The sequence below is a fragment of the Silene latifolia genome, chromosome 6 (assembly GCF_048544455.1).
Source record: "Silene latifolia isolate original U9 population chromosome 6, ASM4854445v1, whole genome shotgun sequence".
Taxonomy (NCBI): Eukaryota; Viridiplantae; Streptophyta; class Magnoliopsida; order Caryophyllales; family Caryophyllaceae; genus Silene; species Silene latifolia.
In genome coordinates, this window is record NC_133531.1 from 51,483,425 (window position 1) to 51,503,190 (window position 19,766).

Sequence of the window (19,766 nt, forward strand, 5' to 3'; positions counted from 1 at the left end):
GTGTAAACTATTTGTCCTTGTTCATTAGTCCTTGTGACTCGTTGTGTGAACCATTTGTCCTTGTTCATTAGTCCTTGTAACTCGTTATGTGAACCATTTGTCCTTGTTCATTAGTCGTTGTGACTCATTGTGTGATGCATTTATCCTTGTTCTTTAGTCCTTGGTCGTTGTTGTGTGAACCATTTGTCTATGTTTATTAGTCCTTGTGTCTCGTTGTGTAAACTATTTGTCCTTGTTGTTGTGACTTGTTGTGTGAAGCATTTTTCCTCGTTCATTAGTCCTTGTCGTTGTGTGAACCATTTGTCCTTGTTCATTAGTCCTTGTGACTCATTGTGTAAACTATTTGTCCTTGTTCATTAGTCCTTGTAACTCGTTGTCCAACCATCTGTCCTTGTTCTTTAGTCCTTGTGACTTGTTGTTTAAACCATTTGTCATTGTTTATTAGTCCTTGTGACTTGTTGTGTAAACCATTTGTCTTTGTTATTGTGACTCGTTGTGTGAACCATTTTTCCTTGTTCATTAGTCCTTGTGACTCGTTGTGTGAACCATTTGTCCTTGTTCATTAGTCCTTGTGACTCGTTGTGTAAACTATTTGTCCTTGTTCATTAGTCCTTGTGACTCGTTGTGTGAACTATTTATCCTTGTTCATTAGTCCTTGTAACTCGTAATGTTAACCATTTGTCCTTGTTTTTTAGTCCCTGTGACTCATTGGGTAAACCAATTATCCTTGTTATTGTGACTTGTTTTGTGAACCATTTTTCATTTTTCATTAGTCCTTGTGACTCGTTGTGTGAACCATTTGTCCTTGTTCATTAGTCCTTGTGACTCGTTGTGTAAACTATTTGTCCTTGTTCATTAGCCCTTGTGACTCGTTGTGTGAACCATCTGTCCTTGTTCTTTAGTCCTTGTGACTTGTTTAAACCATTTATCCTTGTTTATTAGTCCTTTTGACTCGTTGTGTAAACCATTTGTCTTTGTTATTGTGACTCGTTGTGTGAACCATTTTTCCTTGTTCATTAGTCCTTGTGACTCGTTGTGTGAACCATTTGTCCTTGTTCATTAGTCCTTGTGACTCATTGTGTGAACCATTTGTCCTTGTTCATTAGTCCTTGTAACTCGTAATGTTAACCATTTGTCCTTGTTTATTAGTCCTTGTGACTCATTGAATAAACCAATTGTCCTTGTTATTGTGACTTGTTGTGTGAACCATTTTTCATTGTTCATTAGTCCTTGTGACTCGTTGTGTAAACCAATTATCCTTGTTCATTAATCCATGTGACTCGTTGTGTGAACCATTTTTCCTTGTTCATTAGTCCTTGTGACTCGTTGTTTAAATCATTTGTAACAAGCATTCATTGTATAAATCATTTGTCCTTTTTCTTTAGTCCTTGTTACTCGTTGTGTGAACCATTTGTCCTTGTTCATTTGTCTTTGTGACTCCTTGTGTTAACTATTTTTCCTTGTTCTTTAGTCCTTGTGACTCGTTGTGTGAACCATTTGTCCTTGGTCATTAGTCCTTGTGACTCGATGTGTAAACTATTTGTCCTTGTTCATTAGTACTTGTGACTCGTTGTGTGAACCATTTGTCCTTATTTTTAGTCCTTGTGACTCGTTGTTTAAACCATTTGTCCTTGTTTATTAGTCCTTGTGACTCGTTGTGTAAACCATTTGTCTTTGTTATTGTGACTCGTTGTGTGAACCATTTTTTCTTGTTCATTAGTCCTTGTGACTCGTTGTGTGAACCATTTGTCCTTGTTCATTAGTCCTTGTGAGTCGTTGTGTAAACTATTTGTCCTTGTTCATTAGTCCATGTGACTCAATGTGTGAACCATTTGTCCTTGTTCATTAGTCCTTGTAACTCGTTATGTTAACCATTTGTACTTGTGACTCGTTGTGTGAACCATTTTTCCTTGTTCATTAGTCTTTGTGACTCGTTGTGTGAACCATTTGTCCTTGTTCATTAGTCCTTGTGAGTCGTTGTGTAAACTATTTGTCCTTGTTCATTAGTTCTTGTGACTCATTGTGTGAACCATTTGTCCTTGTTCATTAGTCCTTGTAACTCGTAATGTTAACCATTTGTCCTTGTGACTCGTTGTGTGAACCATTTGTCCTTGTTCATTAGTCGTTGTGACTCATTGTGTGATGCATTTATCCTTGTTCTTTAGTCCTTGGTCCTTGTTGTGTGAACCATTTGTCTATGTTTATTAGTCCTTGTGTCTCGTTGTGTAAACTATTTGTCCTTGTTGTTGTGACTTGTTGTGTGAAGCATTTTTCCTCGTTCATTAGTCCTTGTGACTCGTTGTGTGAACCATTTGTCCTTGTTCATTAGTCCTTGTGACTCATTGTGTAAACTATTTGTCCTTGTTCATTAGTCCTTGTGTGAACCATCTGTCCTTGTTCTTTAGTCCTTGTGACTTGTTGTTTAAACCATTTGTCCTTGTTTATTAGTCCTTGTGACTCGTTGTGTAAACCATTTGTATTTGTTATTGTGACTCGTTGTGTGAACCATTTTTCCTTGTTCATTAGTCCTTGTGACTCGTTGTGTGAACCATTTGTCCTTGTTCATTACTCCTTGTGACTCGTTGTGTAAACTATTTGTCCTTGTTCATTAGTCCTTGTGACTCGTTGTGTGAACCATTTATCCTTGTTCATTAGTCCTTGTGACTCATTGTTTAAATCATTTGTAACAAGCACTCATTGTATAAATTATTTGTCCTTTTTCTTTAGTCCTTGTGACTCGTTGTGTGAACCATTTGTCCTTGTTCATTTGTCCTTGTGACTCCTTGTGTTAACTATTTTTCCTTGTTCTTTAGTCCTTGTGACTCGTTGTATGAACCATTTGTCCTTGGTCATTAGTCCTTGTGACTCGATGTGTAAACTATTTGTCCTTGTTCATTAGTACTTGTGTCTCGTTGTGTGAACCATTTGTCCTTATTTTTAGTCCTTGTGACTCGTTGTTTAAATCATTTGTCCTTGTTTATTAGTCCTTGTGACTCGTTGTGTAAACCATTTGTCTTTGTTATTGTGACTCGTTGTGTGAACCATTTTTCCTTGTTCATTAGTCCTTGTGACTTGTTGTGTGAACCATTTGTCCTTGTTCATTAGTCCTTGTGAGTCGTTGTGTAAACTATTTGTCCTTGTTCATTAGTTCTTGTGACTCGTTGTGTGAACCATTTGTCCTTGTTCATTAGTCGTTGTGACTCATTGTGTGATGCATTTATCCTTGTTCTTTAGTCCTTGGTCCTTGTTGTGTGAACCATTTGTCTATGTTTATTAGTCCTTGTGTCTCGTTGTGTAAACTATTTGTCCTTGTTGTTGTGACTTGTTGTGTGAAGCATTTTTCCTCATTCATTAGTCCTTGTGACTCGTTGTGTGAACCATTTGTCCTTGTTCATTAGTCCTTGGGACTCATTGTGTAAACTATTTGTCCTTGTTCATTAGTCCTTGTGACTCGTTGTGTGAACCATCTGTCCTTATTCTTTAGTCCTTGTGACTTGTTGTTTAAACCATTTGTCCTTGTTTATTAGTCCTTGTGACTCGTTGTGTGAACCATTTGTCCTCGTTCATTAGTCCTTGTGACTCGTTGTTTAAATCATTTGTAACAAGCACTCATTGTATAAATCATATGTCCTTTTTCTTTAGTCCTTGTGACTCGTTCTGTGGACCATTTGTCCTTGTTCATTTGTCCTTGTGACTCCTTGTGTTAACTATTTTTCCTTGTTCTTTAGTCCTTGTGACTCGTTGTGTTTTGTCCTTGGTCATTAGTCCTTGTGACTCGATGGGTAAACTATTTGTCCTTGTTCATTAGTACTTGTGACTCGTTGTGTGAACCATTTGTCCTTATTTTTAGTCCTTGTGACTCGTTGTTTAAACCATTTGTCCTTGTTTATTAGTCCTTGTAACTCGTTGTGTGAACCATTTGTCCTTGTTCATTAGTCCTTGTGACTCGTTGTGTAAACTATTTGTCCTTGTTCATTAGTCCTTGTGACTCGTTGTGTGAACCATTTATCCTTGTTCATTAGTCCTTGTGACTCGTTGTTTAAATCATTTGTAACAAGCACTCATTGTATAAATCAAATGTCCTTTTTTCTTTAGTCCTGGTGACTCGTTACGGGACCATTTGTCCTTGTTCATTTGTCCTTGTGACTCCTTGTGTTAACTATTTTCCTTGTTCTTTAGTCCTTGTGACTCGTTGTGTGAACCATTTGTCCTTGGTCATTAGTCCTTCTGACTCGATGTGTAAACTATTTGTCCTTGTTCATTAGTACTTGTGACTCGTTGTGTGAACCATTTGTCCTTATTTTTAGTCCATGTGACTCGTTGTTTAAACCATTTATCCTTGTTTATTAGTCCTTGTGACTCGTTGTGTAAACCATTTGTCCTTGTTATTGTGACTTGTTATGTGAACCATTTTTCCTTGTTCATTAGTCCTTGTGACTTGTTGTGTGAACCATTTGTCCTTGTTCATTAGTCCTTGTGACTCGTTGTATGAACCATTTGTCCTTGTTCATTAGTCCTTGTGACTCATTGTGTAAACTATTTGTCCTTGTTCATTAGTCTTTGTGACTCGTTGTGTGAACCATCTGTCCTTGTTCTTTAGTCCTTGTGACTTGTTGTTTAAACCATTTGTCCTTGTTTATTAGTCCTTGTGACTCGTTGTGTAAACCATTTGTATTTGTTATTGTGACTCGTTGTGTGAACCATTTTTCCTTGTTCATTAGTCCTTGTGACTCGTTGTGTGAACCATTTGTCCTTGTTCATTACTCCTTGTGACTCGTTGTGTAAACTATTTGTCCTTGTTCATTAGTCCTTGTGACTCGTTGTGTGAACCATTTATCCTTGTTCATTAGTCCTTGTGACTCATTGTTTAAATCATTTGTAACAAGCACTCATTGTATAAATTATTTGTCCTTTTTCTTTAGTCCTTGTGACTCGTTGTGTGAACCATTTGTCCTTGTTCATTTGTCCTTGTGACTCCTTGAGTTAACTATTTTTCCTTGTTCTTTAGTCCTTGTGACTCGTTGTGTGAACCATTTGTCCTTGGTCATTAGTCCTTGTGACTCGATGTGTAAACTATTTGTCCTTGTTCATTAGTACTTGTGACTCGTTGTGTGAACCATTTGTCCTTATTTTTAGTCCTTGTGACTCGTTGTTTAAATCATTTGTCCTTGTTTATTAGTCCTTGTGACTCGTTGTGTAAACCATTTGTCTTTGTTATTGTGACTCATTGTGTGAACCATTTTTCCTTGTTCATTAGTCCTTGTGACTCGTTGTGTGAACCATTTGTCCTTGTTCATTAGTCCTTGTGAGTCGTTGTGTAAACTATTTGTCCTTGTTCATTAGTTCTTGTGACTCGTTGTGTGAACCATTTGTCTTTGTTCATTAGTCCTTGTAACTCGTTATGTTAACCATTTGTCCTTGTGACTCGTTGTGTGAATCATTTGTCCTTGTTCATTAGTCGTTGTGACTCATTGTGTGATGCATTTATCCTTGTTCTTTAGTCCTTGGTCCTTGTTGTGTGAACCATTTGTCTATGTTTATTAGTCCTTGTGTCTCGTTGTGTAAACTATTTGTCCTTGTTGTTGTGACTTGTTGTGTGAAGCATTTTTCCTCGTTCATTAGTCCTTGTGACTCGTTGTGTGAACCATTTGTCCTTGTTCATTAGTCCTTGGGACTCATTGTGTAAACTATTTGTCCTTGTTCATTAGTCCTTGTGACTCGTTGTGTGAACCATCTGTCCTTATTCTTTAGTCCTTGTGACTTGTTGTTTAAACCATTTGTCCTTGTTTATTAGTCCTTGTGACTCGTTGTGTGAACCATTTGTCCTCGTTCATTAGTCCTTGTGACTCGTTGTTTAAATCATTTGTAACAAGCACTCATTGTATAAATCATATGTCCTTTTTCTTTAGTCCTTGTGACTCGCTTACGTGGACCATTTGTCCTTGCTCATTTGTCCTTGTGACTCCTTGTGTTAACTATTTTTCCTTGTTCTTTAGTCCTTGTGACTCGTTGTGTTTTGTCCTTGGTCATTAGTCCTTGTGACTCGATGTGTAAACTATTTGTCCTTGTTCATTAGTACTTGTGACTCGTTGTGTGAACCATTTGTCCTTATTTTTAGTCCTTGTGACTCGTTGTTTAAACCATTTGTCCTTGTTTATTAGTCCTTGTAACTCGTTGTGTGAACCATTTGTCCTTGTTCATTAGTCCTTGTGACTCGTTGTGTAAACTATTTGTCCTTGTTCATTAGTCCTTGTGACTCGTTGTGTGAACCATTTATCCTTGTTCATTAGTCCTTGTGACTCGTTGTTTAAATCATTTGTAACAAGCACTCATTGTATAAATCATATGTCCTTTTTCTTTAGTCCTTGTGACTCGTTCTGTGGACCATTTGTCCTTGTTCATTTGTCCTTGTGACTCCTTGTGTTAACTATTTTCCTTGTTCTTTAGTCCTTGTGACTCGTTGTGTGAACCATTTGTCCTTGGTCATTAGTCCTTCTGACTCGATGTGTAAACTATTTGTCCTTGTTCATTAGTACTTGTGACTCGTTGTGTGAACCATTTGTCCTTATTTTTAGTCCTTGTGACTCGTTGTTTAAACCATTTATCCTTGTTTATTAGTCCTTGTGACTCGTTGTGTAAACCATTTGTCCTTGTTATTGTGACTTGTTATGTGAACCATTTTTCCTTGTTCATTAGTCCTTGTGACTTGTTGTGTGAACCATTTGTCCTTGTTCATTAGTCCTTGTGACTCGTTGTGTGAACCATTTGTCCTTGTTCATTAGTCCTTGTGACTCGTTGTGTAAACTATTTGTCCTTGTTCATTAGTCCTTGTGACTCATTGTGTGAACCATTTATCCTTGTTCATTAGTCCTTGTAACTCGTAATGTTAACCATTTGTCCTTGTTTTTTAGTCCCTGTGACTCATTGGGTAAACCAATTATCCTTGTTATTGTGACTAGTTTTGTGAACCATTTTTCATTTTTCATTAGTCCTTGTGACTCGTTGTGTGAACCATTTGTCCTTGTTCATTAGTCCTTGTGACTCGTTGTGTAAACTATTTGTCCTTGTTCATTAGCCCTTGTGACTCGTTGTGTGAACCATCTGTCCTTGTTCTTTAGTCCTTGTGACTTGTTTAAACCATTTATCCTTGTTTATTAGTCCTTTTGACTTGTTGTGTAAACCATTTGTCTTTGTTATTGTGACTCGTTGTGTGAACCATTTTTCCTTGTTCATTAGTCCTTGTGACTCGTTGTGTGAACCATTTGTCCTTGTTCATTAGTCCTTGTGACTCGTTGTGTAAACTATTTGTCCTTGTTCATTAGTCCTTGTGACTCATTGTGTGAACCATTTGTCCTTATTTTTAGTCCTTGTGACTCGTTGTTTAAACCATTTGTCCTTGTTTATTAGTCCTTGTAACTCGTTGTGTGAACCATTTGTCCTTGTTCATTAGTCCTTGTGACTCGTTGTGTAAACTATTTGTCCTTGTTCATTAGTCCATGTGACTCGTTGTGTGAACCATTTATCCTTGTTCATTAGTCCTTGTGACTCGTTGTTTAAATCATTTGTAACAAGCACTCATTGTATAAATCAAATGTCCTTTTTTCTTTAGTCCTTGTGACTCGCTTACGTGGACCATTTGTCCTTGTTCATTTGTCCTTGTGACTCCTTGTGTTAACTATTTTCCTTGTTCTTTAGTCCTTGTGACTCGTTGTGTGAACCATTTGTCCTTGGTCATTAGTCCTTCTGACTCGATGTGTAAACTATTTGTCCTTGTTCATTAGTACTTGTGACTCGTTGTGTGAACCATTTGTCCTTATTTTTAGTCCTTGTGACTCGTTGTTTAAACCATTTATCCTTGTTTATTAGTCCTTGTGACTCGTTGTGTAAACCATTTGTCCTTGTTATTGTGACTTGTTATGTGAACCATTTTTCCTTGTTCATTAGTCCTTGTGACTTGTTGTGTGAACCATTTGTCCTTGTTCATTAGTCCTTGTGACTCGTTGTGTGAACCATTTGTCCTTGTTCATTAGTCCTTGTGACTCATTGTGTAAACTATTTGTCCTTGTTCATTAGTCTTTGTGACTCGTTGTGTGAACCATCTGTCCTTGTTCTTTAGTCCTTGTGACTTGTTGTTTAAACCATTTGTCCTTGTTTATTAGTCCTTGTGACTCGTTGTGTAAACCATTTGTATTTGTTATTGTGACTCGTTGTGTGAACCATTTTTCCTTGTTCATTAGTCCTTGTGACTCGTTGTGTGAACCATTTGTCCTCGTTCATTACTCCTTGTGACTCGTTGTGTAAACTATTTGTCCTTGTTCATTAGTCCTTGTGACTCGTTGTGTGAACCATTTATCCTTGTTCATTAGTCCTTGTGACTCATTGTTTAAATCATTTGTAACAAGCACTCATTGTATAAATTATTTGTCCTTTTTCTTTAGTCCTTGTGACTCGTTGTGTGAACCATTTGTCCTTGTTCATTTGTCCTTGTGACTCCTTGTGTTAACTATTTTTCCTTGTTCTTTAGTCCTTGTGACTCGTTGTGTGAACCATTTGTCCTTGGTCATTAGTCCTTGTGACTCGATGTGTAAACTATTTGTCCTTGTTCATTAGTACTTGTGACTCGTTGTGTGAACTATTTGTCCTTATTTTTAGTCCTTGTGACTCGTTGTTTAAATCATTTGTCCTTGTTTATTAGTCCTTGTGACTCGTTGTGTAAACCATTTGTCTTTGTTATTGTGACTCGTTGTGTGAACCATTTTTCCTTGTTCATTAGTCCTTGTGACTCGTTGTGTGAACCATTTGTCCTTGTTCATTAGTCCTTGTGAGTCGTTGTGTAAACTATTTGTCCTTGTTCATTAGTTCTTGTGACTCGTTGTGTGAACCATTTGTCTTTGTTCATTAGTCCTTGTAACTCGTTATGTTAACCATTTGTCCTTGTGACTCGTTGTGTGAACCATTTGTCCTTGTTCATTAGTCGTTGTGACTCATTGTGTGATGCATTTATCCTTGTTCTTTAGTCCTTGGTCCTTGTTGTGTGAACCATTTGTCTATGTTTATTAGTCCTTGTGTCTCGTTGTGTAAACTATTTGTCCTTGTTGTTGTGACTTGTTGTGTGAAGCATTTTTCCTCGTTCATTAGTCCTTGTGACTCGTTGTGTGAACCATTTGTCCTTGTTCATTAGTCCTTGGGACTCATTGTGTAAACTAATTGTCCTTGTTCATTAGTCCTTGTGACTCGTTGTGTGAACCATCTGTCCTTATTCTTTAGTCCTTGTGACTTGTTGTTTAAACCATTTATCCTTGTTTATTAGTCCTTGTGACTCGTTGTGTAAACCATTTGTCCTTGTTATTGTGACTTGTTATGTGAACCATTTTTCCTTGTTCATTAGTCCTTGTGACTTGTTGTGTGAACCATTTGTCCTTGTTCATTAGTCCTTGTGACTCGTTGTGTGAACCATTTGTCCTTGTTCATTAGTCCTTGTGACTCATTGTGTAAACTATTTGTCCTTGTTCATTAGTCTTTGTGACTCGTTGTGTGAACCATCTGTCCTTGTTCTTTAGTCCTTGTGACTTGTTGTTTAAACCATTTGTCCTTGTTTATTAGTCCTTGTGACTCGTTGTGTAAACCATTTGTATTTGTTATTGTGACTCGTTGTGTGAACCATTTTTCCTTGTTCATTAGTCCTTGTGACTCGTTGTGTGAACCATTTGTCCTTGTTCATTACTCCTTGTGACTCGTTGTGTAAACTATTTGTCCTTGTTCATTAGTCCTTGTGACTCGTTGTGTGAACCATTTATCCTTGTTCATTAGTCCTTGTGACTCATTGTTTAAATCATTTGTAACAAGCACTCATTGTATAAATTATTTGTCCTTTTTCTTTAGTCCTTGTGACTCGTTGTGTGAACCATTTGTCCTTGTTCATTTGTCCTTGTGACTCCTTGTGTTAACTATTTTTCCTTGTTCTTTAGTCCTTGTGACTCGTTGTGTGAACCATTTGTCCTTGGTCATTAGTCCTTGTGACTCGATGTGTAAACTATTTGTCCTTGTTCATTAGTACTTGTGACTCGTTGTGTGAACTATTTGTCCTTATTTTTAGTCCTTGTGACTCGTTGTTTAAATCATTTGTCCTTGTTTATTAGTCCTTGTGACTCGTTGTGTAAACCATTTGTCTTTGTTATTGTGACTCGTTGTGTGAACCATTTTTCCTTGTTCATTAGTCCTTGTGACTCGTTGTGTGAACCATTTGTCCTTGTTCATTAGTCCTTGTGAGTCGTTGTGTAAACTATTTGTCCTTGTTCATTTTTTTTTTTTTTTTTTTTTTTTTTTGATAAAATGTAAACAGAATTTAATGTGAGAACCTCCTTGTTCATTAGTTCTTGTGACTCGTTGTGTGAACCATTTGTCTTTGTTCATTAGTCCTTGTAACTCGTTATGTTAACCATTTGTCCTTGTGACTCGTTGTGTGAACCATTTGTCCTTGTTCATTAGTCGTTGTGACTCATTGTGTGATGCATTTATCCTTGTTCTTTAGTCCTTGGTCCTTGTTGTGTGAACCATTTGTCTATGTTTATTAGTCCTTGTGTCTCGTTGTGTAAACTATTTGTCCTTGTTGTTGTGACTTGTTGTGTGAAGCATTTTTCCTCGTTCATTAGTCCTTGTGACTCGTTGTGTGAACCATTTGTCCTTGTTCATTAGTCCTTGGGACTCATTGTGTAAACTAATTGTCCTTGTTCATTAGTCCTTGTGACTCGTTGTGTGAACCATCTGTCCTTATTCTTTAGTCCTTGTGACTTGTTGTTTAAACCATTTATCCTTGTTTATTAGTCCTTGTGACTCGTTGTGTAAACCATTTGTCCTTGTTATTGTGACTTGTTATGTGAACCATTTTTCCTTGTTCATTAGTCCTTGTGACTTGTTGTGTGAACCATTTGTCCTTGTTCATTAGTCCTTGTGACTCGTTGTGTGAACCATTTGTCCTTGTTCATTAGTCCTTGTGACTCATTGTGTAAACTATTTGTCCTTGTTCATTAGTCTTTGTGACTCGTTGTGTGAACCATCTGTCCTTGTTCTTTAGTCCTTGTGACTTGTTGTTTAAACCATTTATCCTTGTTTATTAGTCCTTGTGACTCGTTGTGTAAACCATTTGTATTTGTTATTGTGACTCGTTGTGTGAACCATTTTTCCTTGTTCATTAGTCCTTGTGACTCGTTGTGTGAACCATTTGTCCTTGTTCATTACTCCTTGTGACTCGTTGTGTAAACTATTTGTCCTTGTTCATTAGTCCTTGTGACTCGTTGTGTGAACCATTTATCCTTGTTCATTAGTCCTTGTGACTCATTGTTTAAATCATTTGTAACAAGCACTCATTGTATAAATTATTTGTCCTTTTTCTTTAGTCCTTGTGACTCGTTGTGTGAACCATTTGTCCTTGTTCATTTGTCCTTGTGACTCCTTGTGTTAACTATTTTTCCTTGTTCTTTAGTCCTTGTGACTCGTTGTGTGAACCATTTGTCCTTGGTCATTAGTCCTTGTGACTCGATGTGTAAACTATTTGTCCTTGTTCATTAGTACTTGTGACTCGTTGTGTGAACTATTTGTCCTTATTTTTAGTCCTTGTGACTCGTTGTTTAAATCATTTGTCCTTGTTTATTAGTCCTTGTGACTCGTTGTGTAAACCATTTTTCTTTGTTATTGTGACTCGTTTTGTGAACCATTTTTCCTTGTTCATTAGTCCTTGTGACTCGTTGTGTGAACCATTTGTCCTTGTTCATTAGTCCTTGTGAGTCGTTGTGTAAACTATTTGTCCTTGTTCATTAGTTCTTGTGACTCGTTGTGTGAACCATTTGTCTTTGTTCATTAGTCCTTGTAACTCGTTATGTTAACCATTTGTCCTTGTGACTCGTTGTGTGAACCATTTGTCCTTGTTCATTAGTCGTTGTGACTCATTGTGTGATGCATTTATCCTTGTTCTTTAGTCCTTGGTCCTTGTTGTGTGAACCATTTTTCTATGTTTATTAGTCCTTGTGTCTCGTTGTGTAAACTATTTGTCCTTGTTGTTGTGACTTGTTGTGTGAAGCATTTTTCCTCGTTCATTAGTCCTTGTGACTCGTTGTGTGAACCATTTGTCCTTGTTCATTAGTCCTTGGGACTCATTGTGTAAACTATTTGTCCTTGTTCATTAGTCCTTGTGACTCGTTGTGTGAACCATCTGTCCTTATTCTTTAGTCCTTGTGACTTGTTGTTTAAACCATTTATCCTTGTTTATTAGTCCTTGTGACTCGTTGTGTAAACCATTTGTCCTTGTTATTGTGACTTGTTATGTGAACCATTTTTCCTTGTTCATTAGTCCTTGTGACTTGTTGTGTGAACCATTTGTCCTTGTTCATTAGTCCTTGTGACTCGTTGTGTGAACCATTTGTCCTTGTTCATTAGTCCTTGTGACTCATTGTGTAAACTATTTGTCCTTGTTCATTAGTCTTTGTGACTCGTTGTGTGAACCATCTGTCCTTGTTCTTTAGTCCTTGTGACTTGTTGTTTAAACCATTTGTCCTTGTTTATTAGTCCTTGTGACTCGTTGTGTAAACCATTTGTATTTGTTATTGTGACTCGTTGTGAACCATTTTTCCTTGTTCATTAGTCCTTGTGACTCGTTGTGTGAACCATTTGTCCTTGTTCATTACTCCTTGTGACTCGTTGTGTAAACTATTTGTCCTTGTTCATTAGTCCTTGTGACTCGTTGTGTGAACCATTTATCCTTGTTCATTAGTCCTTGTGACTCATTGTTTAAATCATTTGTAACAAGCACTCATTGTATAAATTATTTGTCCTTTTTCTTTAGTCCTTGTGACTCGTTGTGTGAACCATTTGTCCTTGTTCATTTGTCCTTGTGACTCCTTGTGTTAACTATTTTTCCTTGTTCTTTAGTCCTTGTGACTCGTTTTGTGAACCATTTGTCCTTGGTCATTAGTCCTTGTGACTCGATGTGTAAACTATTTGTCCTTGTTCATTAGTACTTGTGACTCGTTGTGTGAACTATTTGTCCTTATTTTTAGTCCTTGTGACTCGTTGTTTAAATCATTTGTCCTTGTTTATTATTCCTTGTGACTCGTTGTGTAAACCATTTGTCTTTGTTATTGTGACTCGTTGTGTGAACCATTTTTCCTTGTTCATTAGTCCTTGTGACTCGTTGTGTGAACCATTTGTCCTTGTTCATTAGTCCTTGTGAGTCGTTGTGTAAACTATTTGTCCTTGTTCATTAGTTCTTGTGACTCGTTGTGTGAACCATTTGTCTTTGTTCATTAGTCCTTGTAACTCGTTATGTTAACCATTTGTCCTTGTGACTCATTGTGTGAACCATTTGTCCTTGTTCATTAGTCGTTGTGACTCATTGTGTGATGCATTTATCCTTGTTCTTTAGTCCTTGGTCCTTGTTGTGTGAACCATTTTTCTATGTTTATTAGTCCTTGTGTCTCGTTGTGTAAACTATTTGTCCTTGTTGTTGTGACTTGTTGTGTGAAGCATTTTTCCTCGTTCATTAGTCCTTGTGACTCGTTGTGTGAACCATTTGTCCTTGTTCATTAGTCCTTGGGACTCATTGTGTAAACTATTTGTCCTTGTTCATTAGTCCTTGTGACTCGTTGTGTGAACCATCTGTCCTTATTCTTTAGTCCTTGTGACTTGTTGTTTAAACCATTTATCCTTGTTTATTAGTCCTTGTGACTCGTTGTGTAAACCATTTGTCCTTGTTATTGTGACTTGTTATGTGAACCATTTTTCCTTGTTCATTAGTCCTTGTGACTTGTTGTGTGAACCATTTGTCCTTGTTCATTAGTCCTTGTGACTCGTTGTGTGAACCATTTGTCCTTGTTCATTAGTCCTTGTGACTCATTGTGTAAACTATTTGTCCTTGTTCATTAGTCTTTGTGACTCGTTGTGTGAACCATCTGTCCTTGTTCTTTAGTCCTTGTGACTTGTTGTTTAAACCATTTGTCCTTGTTTATTAGTCCTTGTGACTCGTTGTGTAAACCATTTGTATTTGTTATTGTGACTCGTTGTGTGAACCATTTTTCCTTGTTCATTAGTCCTTGTGACTCGTTGTGTGAACCATTTGTCCTTGTTCATTACTCCTTGTGACTCGTTGTGTAAACTATTTGTCCTTGTTCATTAGTCCTTGTGACTCGTTGTGTGAACCATTTATCCTTGTTCATTAGTCCTTGTGACTCATTGTTTAAATCATTTGTAACAAGCACTCATTGTATAAATTATTTGTCCTTTTTCTTTAGTCCTTGTGACTCGTTGTGTGAACCATTTGTCCTTGTTCATTTGTCCTTGTGACTCCTTGTGTTAACTATTTTTCCTTGTTCTTTAGTCCTTGTGACTCGTTGTGTGAACCATTTGTCCTTGGTCATTAGTCCTTGTGACTCGATGTGTAAACTATTTGTCCTTGTTCATTAGTACTTGTGACTCGTTGTGTGAACTATTTGTCCTTATTTTTAGTCCTTGTGACTCGTTGTTTAAATCATTTGTCCTTGTTTATTATTCCTTGTGACTCGTTGTGTAAACCATTTGTCTTTGTTATTGTGACTCGTTGTGTGAACCATTTTTCCTTGTTCATTAGTCCTTGTGACTCGTTGTGTGAACCATTTGTCCTTGTTCATTAGTCCTTGTGAGTCGTTGTGTAAACTATTTGTCCTTGTTCATTAGTTCTTGTGACTCGTTGTGTGAACCATTTGTCTTTGTTCATTAGTCCTTGTAACTCGTTATGTTAACCATTTGTCCTTGTGACTCATTGTGTGAACCATTTGTCCTTGTTCATTAGTCGTTGTGACTCATTGTGTGATGCATTTATCCTTGTTCTTTAGTCCTTGGTCCTTGTTGTGTGAACCATTTTTCTATGTTTATTAGTCCTTGTGTCTCGTTGTGTAAACTATTTGTCCTTGTTGTTGTGACTTGTTGTGTGAAGCATTTTTCCTCGTTCATTAGTCCTTGTGACTCGTTGTGTGAACCATTTGTCCTTGTTCATTAGTCCTTGGGACTCATTGTGTAAACTATTTGTCCTTGTTCATTAGTCCTTGTGACTCGTTGTGTGAACCATCTGTCCTTATTCTTTAGTCCTTGTGACTTGTTGTTTAAACCATTTATCCTTGTTTATTAGTCCTTGTGACTCGTTGTGTAAACCATTTGTCCTTGTTATTGTGACTTGTTTTGTGAACCATTTTTCCTTGTTCATTAGTCCTTGTGACTTGTTGTGTGAACCATTTGTCCTTGTTCATTAGTCCTTGTGACTCGTTGTGTGAACCATTTGTCCTTGTTCATTAGTCCTTGTGACTCATTGTGTAAACTATTTGTCCTTGTTCATTAGTCTTTGTGACTCGTTGTGTGAACCATCTGTCCTTGTTCTTTAGTCCTTGTGACTTGTTGTTTAAAACATTTGTCCTTGTTTATTAGTCCTTGTGACTCGTTGTGTAAACCATTTGTATTTGTTATTGTGACTCGTTGTGTGAACCATTTTTCCTTGTTCATTAGTCCTTGTGACTCGTTGTGTGAACCATTTGTCCTTGATCATTACTCCTTGTGACTCGTTGTGTAAACTATTTGTCCTTGTTCATTAGTCCTTGTGACTCGTTGTGTGAACCATTTATCCTTGTTCATTAGTCCTTGTGACTCATTGTTTAAATCATTTGTAACAAGCACTCATTGTATAAATTATTTGTCCTTTTTCTTTAGTCCTTGTGACTCGTTGTGTGAACCATTTGTCCTTGTTCATTTGTCCTTGTGACTCCTTGTGTTAACTATTTTTCCTTGTTCTTTAGTCCTTGTGACTCGTTGTGTGAACCATTTGTCCTTGGTCATTAGTCCTTGTGACTCGATGTGTAAACTATTTGTCCTTGTTCATTAGTACTTGTGACTCGTTGTGTGAACTATTTGTCCTTATTTTTAGTCCTTGTGACTCGTTGTTTACATCATTTGTCCTTGTTTATTAGTCCTTGTGACTCGTTGTGTAAACCATTTGTCTTTGTTATTGTGACTCGTTGTGTGAACCATTTTTCCTTGTTCATTAGTCCTTGTGACTCGTTGTGTGAACCATTTGTCCTTGTTCATTAGTCCTTGTGAGTCGTTGTGTAAACTATTTGTCCTTGTTCATTAGTTCTTGTGACTCGTTGTGTGAACCATTTGTCTTTGTTCATTAGTCCTTGTAACTCGTTATGTTAACCATTTGTCCTTGTGACTCGTTGTGTGAACCATTTGTCCTTGTTCATTAGTCGTTGTGACTCATTGTGTGATGCATTTATCCTTGTTCTTTAGTCCTTGGTCCTTGTTGTGTGAACCATTTGTCTATGTTTATTAGTCCTTGTGTCTCGTTGTGTAAACTATTTGTCCTTGTTGTTGTGACTTGTTGTGTGAAGCATTTTTCCTCGTTCATTAGTCCTTGTGACTCGTTGTGTGAACCATTTGTCCTTGTTCATTAGTCCTTGGGACTCATTGTGTAAACTATTTGTCCTTGTTCATTAGTCCTTGTGACTCGTTGTGTGAACCATCTGTCCTTATTCTTTAGTCCTTGTGACTTGTTGTTTAAACCATTTGTCCTTGTTTATTAGTCCTTGTGACTCGTTGTGTGAACCATTTGTCCTCGTTCATTAGTTCTTGTGACTCGTTGTTTAAATCATTTGTAACAAGCACTCATTGTATAAATCATATGTCCTTTTTCTTTAGTCCTTGTGACTCGTTACTCAGGACCATTTGTCCTTGTTCATTTGTCCTTGTGACTCCTTGTGTTAACTATTTTTCCTTGTTCTTTAGTCCTTGTGACTCGTTGTGTTTTGTCCTTGGTCATTAGTCCTTGTGACTCGATGTGTAAACTATTTGTCCTTGTTCATTAGTACTTGTGACTCGTTGTGTGAACCATTTGTCCTTATTTTTAGTCCTTGTGACTCGTTGTTTAAACCATTTGTCCTTGTTTATTAGTCCTTGTAACTCGTTGTGTGAACCATTTGTCCTTGTTCATTAGTCCTTGTGACTCGTTGTGTAAACTATTTGTCCTTGTTCATTAGTCCTTGTGACTCGTTGTGTGAACCATTTATCCTTGTTCATTAGTCCTTGTGACTCGTTGTTTAAATCATTTGTAACAAGCACTCATTGTATAAATCAAATGTCCTTTTTTCTTTAGTCCTTGTGACTCGTTCTGTGGACCATTTGTCCTTGTTCATTTGTCCTTGTGACTCCTTGTGTGAACCATTTTTCCTTGTTCATTAGTCCTTGTGACTCGTTGTGTGAACCATTTGTCCTTGTTCATTAGTCCTTGTGACTCGTTGTGTAAACTATTTGTCCTTCATCATTAGTCCTTGTGACTCGTTGTGTAAACTATTTGTCCTTGTTCATTAGTACTTGTGACTCATTGTGTGAACCATTTGTCCTTATTTTTAGTCCTTGTGACTCGTTGTTTAAACCATTTGTCCTTGTTCATTAGTCCTTGTGACTCGTTGTGTGAACCATTTGTCCTTGTTCATTAGTCCTTGTGACTCATTGTGTAAACTATTTGTCCTTGTTCATTAGTCTTTGTGACTCGTTGTGTGAACCATCTGTCCTTGTTCTTTAGTCCTTGTGACTTGTTGTTTAAAACATTTGTCCTTGTTTATTAGTCCTTGTGACTCGTTGTGTAAACCATTTGTATTTGTTATTGTGACTCGTTGTGTGAACCATTTTTCCTTGTTCATTAGTCCTTGTGACTCGTTGTGTGAACCATTTGTCCTTGATCATTACTCCTTGTGACTCGTTGTGTAAACTATTTGTCCTTGTTCATTAGTCCTTGTGACTCGTTGTGTGAACCATTTATCCTTGTTCATTAGTCCTTGTGACTCATTGTTTAAATCATTTGTAACAAGCACTCATTGTATAAATTATTTGTCCTTTTTCTTTAGTCCTTGTGACTCGTTGTGTGAACCATTTGTCCTTGTTCATTTGTCCTTGTGACTCCTTGTGTTAACTATTTTTCCTTGTTCTTTAGTCCTTGTGACTCGTTGTGTGAACCATTTGTCCTTGGTCATTAGTCCTTGTGACTCGATGTGTAAACTATTTGTCCTTGTTCATTAGTACTTGTGACTCGTTGTGTGAACTATTTGTCCTTATTTTTAGTCCTTGTGACTCGTTGTTTAAATCATTTGTCCTTGTTTATTAGTCCTTGTGACTCGTTGTGTAAACCATTTGTCTTTGTTATTGTGACTCGTTGTGTGAACCATTTTTCCTTGTTCATTAGTCCTTGTGACTCGTTGTGTGAACCATTTGTCCTTGTTCATTAGTCCTTGTGAGTCGTTGTGTAAACTATTTGTCCTTGTTCATTAGTTCTTGTGACTCGTTGTGTGAACCATTTGTCTTTGTTCATTAGTCCTTGTAACTCGTTATGTTAACCATTTGTCCTTGTGACTCGTTGTGTGAACCATTTGTCCTTGTTCATTAGTCGTTGTGACTCATTGTGTGATGCATTTATCCTTGTTCTTTAGTCCTTGGTCCTTGTTGTGTGAACCATTTGTCTATGTTTATTAGTCCTTGTGTCTCGTTGTGTAAACTATTTGTCCTTGTTGTTGTGACTTGTTGTGTGAAGCATTTTTCCTCGTTCATTAGTCCTTGTGACTCGTTGTGTGAACCATTTGTCCTTGTTCATTAGTCCTTGGGACTCATTGTGTAAACTATTTGTCCTTGTTCATTAGTCCTTGTGACTCGTTGTGTGAACCATCTGTCCTTATTCTTTAGTCCTTGTGACTTGTTGTTTAAACCATTTGTCCTTGTTTATTAGTCCTTGTGACTCGTTGTGTGAACCATTTGTCCTCGTTCATTAGTTCTTGTGACTCGTTGTTTAAATCATTTGTAACAAGCACTCATTGTATAAATCATATGTCCTTTTTCTTTAGTCCTTGTGACTCGTTCTGTGGACCATTTGTCCTTGTTCATTTGTCCTTGTGACTCCTTGTGTTAACTATTTTTCCTTGTTCTTTAGTCCTTGTGACTCGTTGTGTTTTGTCCTTGGTCATTAGTCCTTGTGACTCGATGTGTAAACTATTTGTCCTTGTTCATTAGTACTTGTGACTCGTTGTGTGAACCATTTGTCCTTATTTTTAGTCCTTGTGACTCGTTGTTTAAACCATTTGTCCTTGTTTATTAGTCCTTGTAACTCGTTGTGTGAACCATTTGTCCTTGTTCATTAGTCCTTGTGACTCGTTGTGTAAACTATTTGTCCTTGTTCATTAGTCCTTGTGACTCGTTGTGTGAACCATTTATCCTTGTTCATTAGTCCTTGTGACTCGTTGTTTAAATCATTTGTAACAAGCACTCATTGTATAAATCAAATGTCCTTTTTTCTTTAGTCCTTGTGACTCGTTCTGTGGACCATTTGTCCTTGTTCATTTGTCCTTGTGACTCCTTGTGTTAACTATTTTCCTTGTTCTTTAGTCCTTGTGACTCGTTGTGTGAACCATTTGTCCTTGGTCATTAGTCCTTCTGACTCGATGTGTAAACTATTTGTCCTTGTTCATTAGTACTTGTTACTCGTTGTGTGAACCATTTGTCCTTATTTTTAGTCCTTGTGACTCGTTGTTTAAACCATTTATCCTTGTTTATTAGTCCTTGTGACTCGTTGTGTAAACCATTTGTCCTTGTTATTGTGACTTGTTATGTGAACCATTTTTCCTTGTTCATTAGTCCTTGTGACTTGTTGTGTGAACCATTTGTCCTTGTTCATTAGTCCTTGTGACTCGTTGTGTGAACCATTTGTC